The sequence below is a fragment of the Oncorhynchus tshawytscha genome, unplaced genomic scaffold (assembly GCF_018296145.1).
Source record: "Oncorhynchus tshawytscha isolate Ot180627B unplaced genomic scaffold, Otsh_v2.0 Un_contig_9939_pilon_pilon, whole genome shotgun sequence".
Classification (NCBI taxonomy): domain Eukaryota; kingdom Metazoa; phylum Chordata; class Actinopteri; order Salmoniformes; family Salmonidae; genus Oncorhynchus; species Oncorhynchus tshawytscha.
In genome coordinates, this window is record NW_024607871.1 from 32,501 (window position 1) to 38,999 (window position 6,499).

The 6,499-nt window shown below is 40.7% G+C and overlaps 1 pseudogene; it reads left to right on the forward strand.

Annotated features, from left to right (window-relative positions):
- LOC121842894 overlaps positions 1-5,297 on the forward strand; it is a 32,974-nt pseudogene extending 27,677 nt beyond the window's left edge.
- Positions 5,298-6,499: the final 1,202 nt, after the last annotated feature.

Below are 6,499 nucleotides of genomic sequence, written 5' to 3' on the forward strand. Positions count from 1 at the left end.
ACACACACACACACCTGCACACTGTCGAGGCCTACAATCACCAGACTAACGAGGGGACACAGGTACACACACACACACACACACCTGAACACTGTCGAGGCCTACGATCCCCAAACCAACGAGTGGACACAGGTACACACACACACACACACACACACACACACCTGAACACTGTCGAGGCCTACGATCCCCAAACCAACGAGTGGACACAGGTACACACACAGACACAGACACAGACACACACACACACACACCTGAACACTGTCGAGGCCTACGATCCCCAGACCAACGAGTGGACACAGGTACACACACACACACACACACACACACACACACACCTGAACACTGTCGAGGCCTACGATCCCCAAACCAACGAGTGGACACAGGTACACACACACACACACACACACCTGAACACTGTCGAGGCCTACGATCCCCAGACCAACGAGTGGACACAGGTATACACACACACACACACACACACACACACACACACACACACACACACACACACACCTGAACACTGTCGAGGCCTACGATCCCCAGACCAACGAGTGGACACAGGTACACACACACACACACACACACACCTGAACACTGTCGAGGCCTACGATCCCCAGACCAACGAGTAGACACAGGTACACACACACACACGTCCCATCTGGTTGTTAATATGTGTGTTAATATGTTCATGTGTCTGTTCTATGTCTGTGTGTGTGTATTCTATGTTGATATGTAAGTGTGTGTGTGTGTGTGTGTGTGTATTCTATGTGTGTATTCTATGTGTGTGTCTGTGTGTGTGTGTGTGTGTGTGTGTGTGTGTGTGTGTGTGTGTGTGTACAAGCTGGGTTTTCATCCTGTTTATTAACACTCAGTCTGATTGGTTAAACGTGGTGGTTTTAGTCTCAGTGATGTCATCATGTATCTAGGTCAAAGAGGCTTCTACCCTCCCAGACTCCTGAACAGCCAATCAAATGGCTGCTCAGACTATTTACATAGCCCCCCACCCCTCTTCTACGCTGCTGCTACCCCTGGTTATTATCTATCCATAGTCACTTTAATAACTCTACCCCCTGGTTATTATCTATCCATAGTCACTTTAATAACTCTACCCCCTGGTTATTATCTATCCATAGCCACTTTAATAACTCTACCCCCTGGTTATTATCTATCCATAGTCACTTTAATAACTCTACCCCTGGTTATTATCTATCCATAGTCACACTAATAACTCTACTCTCTGGTTATTATCTATCCATAGTTCCTTTAATAACTCTACTCTGGTTATTATCTATCTAATAACTCTACCCCTGGTTATTATCTATCCATAGTCACTTTAATAACTCTACCCCCTGGTTATTATCTATTCATAATAACCAGGGGGTAGATTATTAAAGTGACTATGGATAGAAAATAACCAGGGAATAGAGTTATTAAAGTGACTATGGATAGATAATACCAGGGGGTAGAGTTATTAGATAGATAGTCACTTTAATAACTATCTGGTTATTATCTAATAACTCTACTCCCTGGTTATTATCTATCTAATAACTCTACCCCCTGGTTATTATCTATCCATAGTCACTTTAATAACTCTACCCCCTGGTTATTATCTATCCATAGTCCCTTTAATAACTCTACCCCATGGTTATTATCTGTCCATAGTCAATTTAATAACTCTACTCCCTGGTTATTATCTATCGAATAACTCCCTGGTTATTATCTATCCATAGCCACTTTAATAACTCCCTGGTTATTATGTATTCATAGTCACTTTAATAACTCTACTCTCTGGTTATTATCTAGCCATAGTCACTTTAATAACTCTACTCTCTGGTTATTATCTATCCATAGTCCCTTTAATAACTCTACTCTCTTGTTATTATCTATCTAATAACTCTACCCCCTGGTTATTATCTATCCATAGCCACTTTAATAACTCCTGGTTATCTATCCATAGTCCCTTTAATAACTCTACTCTCTGGTTATTATCTATCCATAGTCACTTTAATAACTCTACTCTCTGGTTATTATCTATCCATAGTCCCTTTAATAACTCTACTCTCTGGTTATTATCTATCCATAGTCACTTTAATAACTCTACCCCCTGGTTATTATCTATCCATAGTCACTTTAATAACTCCCTGGTTATTATCTACCCATAGTCACCTTAATAACTCTACTCCCTGGTTATTATCTATCCATAGTCACTTTAAGAACTATCTGGTTATTATCTATATAATAACTCTACTCCCTGGTTATTATCTATCCATAGTCAATTTAATAACTATCTGGTTATTATCTATCTAATAACTCTACCCCCTGGTTATTGTCTATCTAATAACTCTACCCCCTGGTTATTATCTATCCATAGTCACTTTAATAACTATCTGGTTATTATCTATCCATAGTCACTTTAATAACTATCTGGTTATTATCCATTTAATAACTCTACCCCTGGTTATTATCTATCCATAGTCACTTTAATAACTATCTGGTTATTATCTATCTAATAACTCTACCCCCTGGTTATTATCTATATAATAACTCTACCCCCTGGTTATTATCTATCCATAGTCACTTTAATAACTCTACCCCCTGGTTATTATCTATCCATAGTCACTTTAATAACTCGTCCCCCTGGTTATCATCTATCCATAGTCACTTTAATAACTCTACCCCCTGGTTATTATCTATCCATAGTCACTTTAGTAACTCTATCCCCTGGTTATTATCTATCCATAGCCACTTTAATTAGTCACTTTAATAACTATCTGGTTATTATCCATCCATAGTCACTTTAATAACTAGTTGGGTATTATCTATCCATAGGCACTTTAATAACTCTATTCCCTGGTTACTATCTATCCATAGTCACTTTAATAACTCTACTCTCTGGTTATTATCTATCCATAGTTCCTTTAATAACTCTACTCTGGTTATTATCTATCTAATAACTCTACCCCCTGGTTATTATCTATCCATAGTCACTTTAATAACTCTACCCCTGGTTATTATCTATTCATAATAACCAGGGGGTAGAGTTATTAAAGTGACTATGGATAGAAAATAACCAGGGAATAGAGTTATTAAAGTGACTATGGATAGATAATAACCAGGGGTAGAGTTATTAGATAGATAGTCACTTTAATAACTATCTGGTTATTATCTAATAACTCTACTCCTGGTTATTATCTATCTAATAACTCTACCCCTGGTTATTATCTATCCATAGTCACTTTAATAACTCTACCCCTGGTTATTATCTATCCATAGTCACTTTAATAACTCTACCCCTGGTTATTATCTACCCATAGTCACTTTAATAACTCTATTCCCTGGTTATTTTCTATCCATAGCCACTTTAATAACTCTACCCCCTGGTTATTATCTATCCATAGTCACTTTAATAACTCCCCGGTTATCTATCCATAGCCACTTTAATAACTCTACCCCTGGTTACTATCTATTCATAGTCACTTTAATAACTCTACCCCTGGTTATTATCTATTCATAGTCACTTTAATAGCTCTACCCCCTGGTTATTATCTACCCATAGTCACCTTAATAACTCTGCTCCCTGGTTATTATCTATCCATAGTCACTTTAATAACTCCCCGATTATTATCTATTCATAGTCGCTTTAATAACTCTACCCCCTGGTTATTATCTATCCATAGTCACTTTAATAACTCCCTGGTTATTATCTATCCATAGTCACTTTAATAACTCCCTGGTTATTATCTATCCATAGTCACTTTAATAACTCTACCCCCTGGTTATTATCTATCCATATTCACTTTAATAACTCTACTCCCTGGTTATTATCTATATAATAACTCGACCCCTGGTTATTATCTGTCCATAGTCAATTTAATAACTCTACTCCCTGGTTATTATCTATCGAATAACTCCCTGGTTATTATCTATCCATAGCCACTTTAATAACTCCCTGGTTATTATGTATTCATAGTCACTTTAATAACTCTACCCCCTGGTTATTATCTATCGAATAACTCCCTGGTTATTATCTATCCATAGTCACTTTAATAACTCCCCGATTATTATCTATTCATAGTCGCTTTAATAACTCTACCCCCTGGTTATTATCTATCCATAGTCACTTTAATAACTCTACCCCTGGTTATTATCTACCCATAGTCACCTTAATAACTCTACTCCCTGGTTATTATCTATCCATAGCCACTTTAATAACTATCTGGTTATTATCTACCCATAGCCACTTTAATATCTCCCTGGTTATTATCTACCCATAGTCACTTTAATAACTCCCTGGTTATTATCTATTCATAGTCACTTTAATAACTGTCTGGTTATTATCTATCCATAGCCAATTTAATAACTCTACCCCCTGGTTATCCATAGTCACTTTAATAACTCCACCCCCTGGTTATTATCTATCTAATAACTCCACTCCCTGGTTATTATCTATCCATAGTCACTTTAATAACTCTACCCCCTGGTTATTATCTATCCATAGTCACTTTAATAACTCCCTGGTTATTATCTACCCATAGTCACCTTAATAACTCTACTCCCTGGTTATTATCTATCTAATAACTACCCTCTGGTTATTGTCTATCCATAGTCACTTTAATAACTATCTGGTTATTGTCCATCCATAGTCACTTTAATAACTGTCTGGTTATTATCTATCCATAGCCAATTTAATAACTCTACCCCCTGGTTATCCATAGTCACTTTAATAACTCCACCCCCTGTTACTTTCTACCTACATTTACTGATACTCTTTAAGTGTTTGTTACTTTTCATTTTTATTTTTTACTTTTCAATTTTTTTACTTAACACTTATTTTTCTTAAAACTGCATTGTTGGTTAAAAGGGCTTGTAATTACGCATTTCACTGTAAGGTCTACCTACACCAGTTGTATTCGGCGCATGTGACAAATTCAATTTGATTTGATTTGTTCCTTCCTGTGTTTTTCCTCTAGGTGGCTCCACTGTGTCTGGGCCGGGCTGGGGCCTGTGTGGTGGCTGTCAAACTGTGAACACACGCACCTGAACACTCTTTGGACCCTCCCCATTCCTCCTTGTCTCCAGGGTTACCTCCAATGGGAGTTTAACTGTAACATTCCACTAAAACCAGAAGGACATTATAGACATTTGGTTGGAGAGGAGATTACTGACTACAGATTGATGAGCTCTCTCTGTCTCTCTGTCTCTGTCTCTCTCCTCCCCTCTCTCTCTGTCTCTCTCCTCCCCTCTGTGTCTCTCTCCTCCCCTCTGTGTCTCTCTCCTCCCCTCTGTGTCTCTCTCCTCCCCTCTGTGTCTCTCTCCTCCCCTCTCTGTGTCTCTCTCCTCCCCTCTCTGTGTCTCTCTCCTCCCCTCTCTGTGTCTCTCTCCTCCCCTCTGTGTCTCTCTCCTCCCCTCTCTGTGTCTCTCTCCTCCCTCTGTGTCTCTCTCCTCCCCTCTGTGTCTCTCTCCTCCCCTCTGTCTCTCTCTCTGTCTCTCTGTCTCTGTCTCTCTCCTCCCATCTCTGTCTCTCTCTGTCTCTCTCCTCCCCTCTCTGTCTCTCTCCTCCCCTCTCTGTCTCTCTCCTCCCATCTCTCTCTTTTGCTCTTTCTCTGTTTTTCTCTCTTCACCGTCTTTAGGGGCTCATTATTTTCAGTATGCAAGAAAAGGAAATGCAGACACAGACACACACACACACGACACACATACACACAGACACACACACACACACACACACACGCTCATAATTTAGTATTTCAACCCTTTTTACTGCTGACAGAGTGGAGAGATTTAGAGATTAGACTAAAATTAAGACAGGACAAAGGGGAGGGAGAGAGAGGGAGGGAGGAGAGAGGGAGGGAGGGAGAGAGGGGGAAGGAGGAGAGAGAGGGAGGGGAGAGGGAGGAAGGGAGAGAGGGGGAAGGGAGGAGAGAGAGGGAGGGGAGAGGGAGGAAGGGAGAGAGGGGGAAGGGAGGAGAGATTTAGAGATTAGACAAAAATTAAGACAGGACAAAGGGGAGGGGAGAGAGGGAGGGAGGGGGAAGGGAGGGAAGAGGGAGGAGAGGGAGAGAGGGGGAAGGGAGGAGAGAGAGAGGGAGGGGGAAGGGAGGAGAGAGGGAGGGAGGGAGAGAGACTTCACTGTTCATTTTTTACCCTCTTTTAGTCCGCCTGTCAGTGGGAAGTCAGTCAGCCTAGAAGGGGCTAGGAAGCTACTCAATTCACCTCAACTGCCTGAACAACAGATAAGAGGTGTGTTTGTGTGTGTGTGTTTTTAAAGAGAATATTCTGGTCTCCTGATCCCCTGCTGTCTGTCCTCATTTCCTCTCACACACACACACACACACACACACCCCACAACCCATCCCTGCATTTACAGAGCCGAGTATGAAGTGTAAAATGGAAAGTAGGAGTGTGTGTGTCTCTGCGTGTGTGTGTTCCAAGGCTCTGAGAGTTCCAAGGCTCTGAGAGTTCCAAGGCTCTGAGAGTTCCAAGGCTCTGAGAGTTC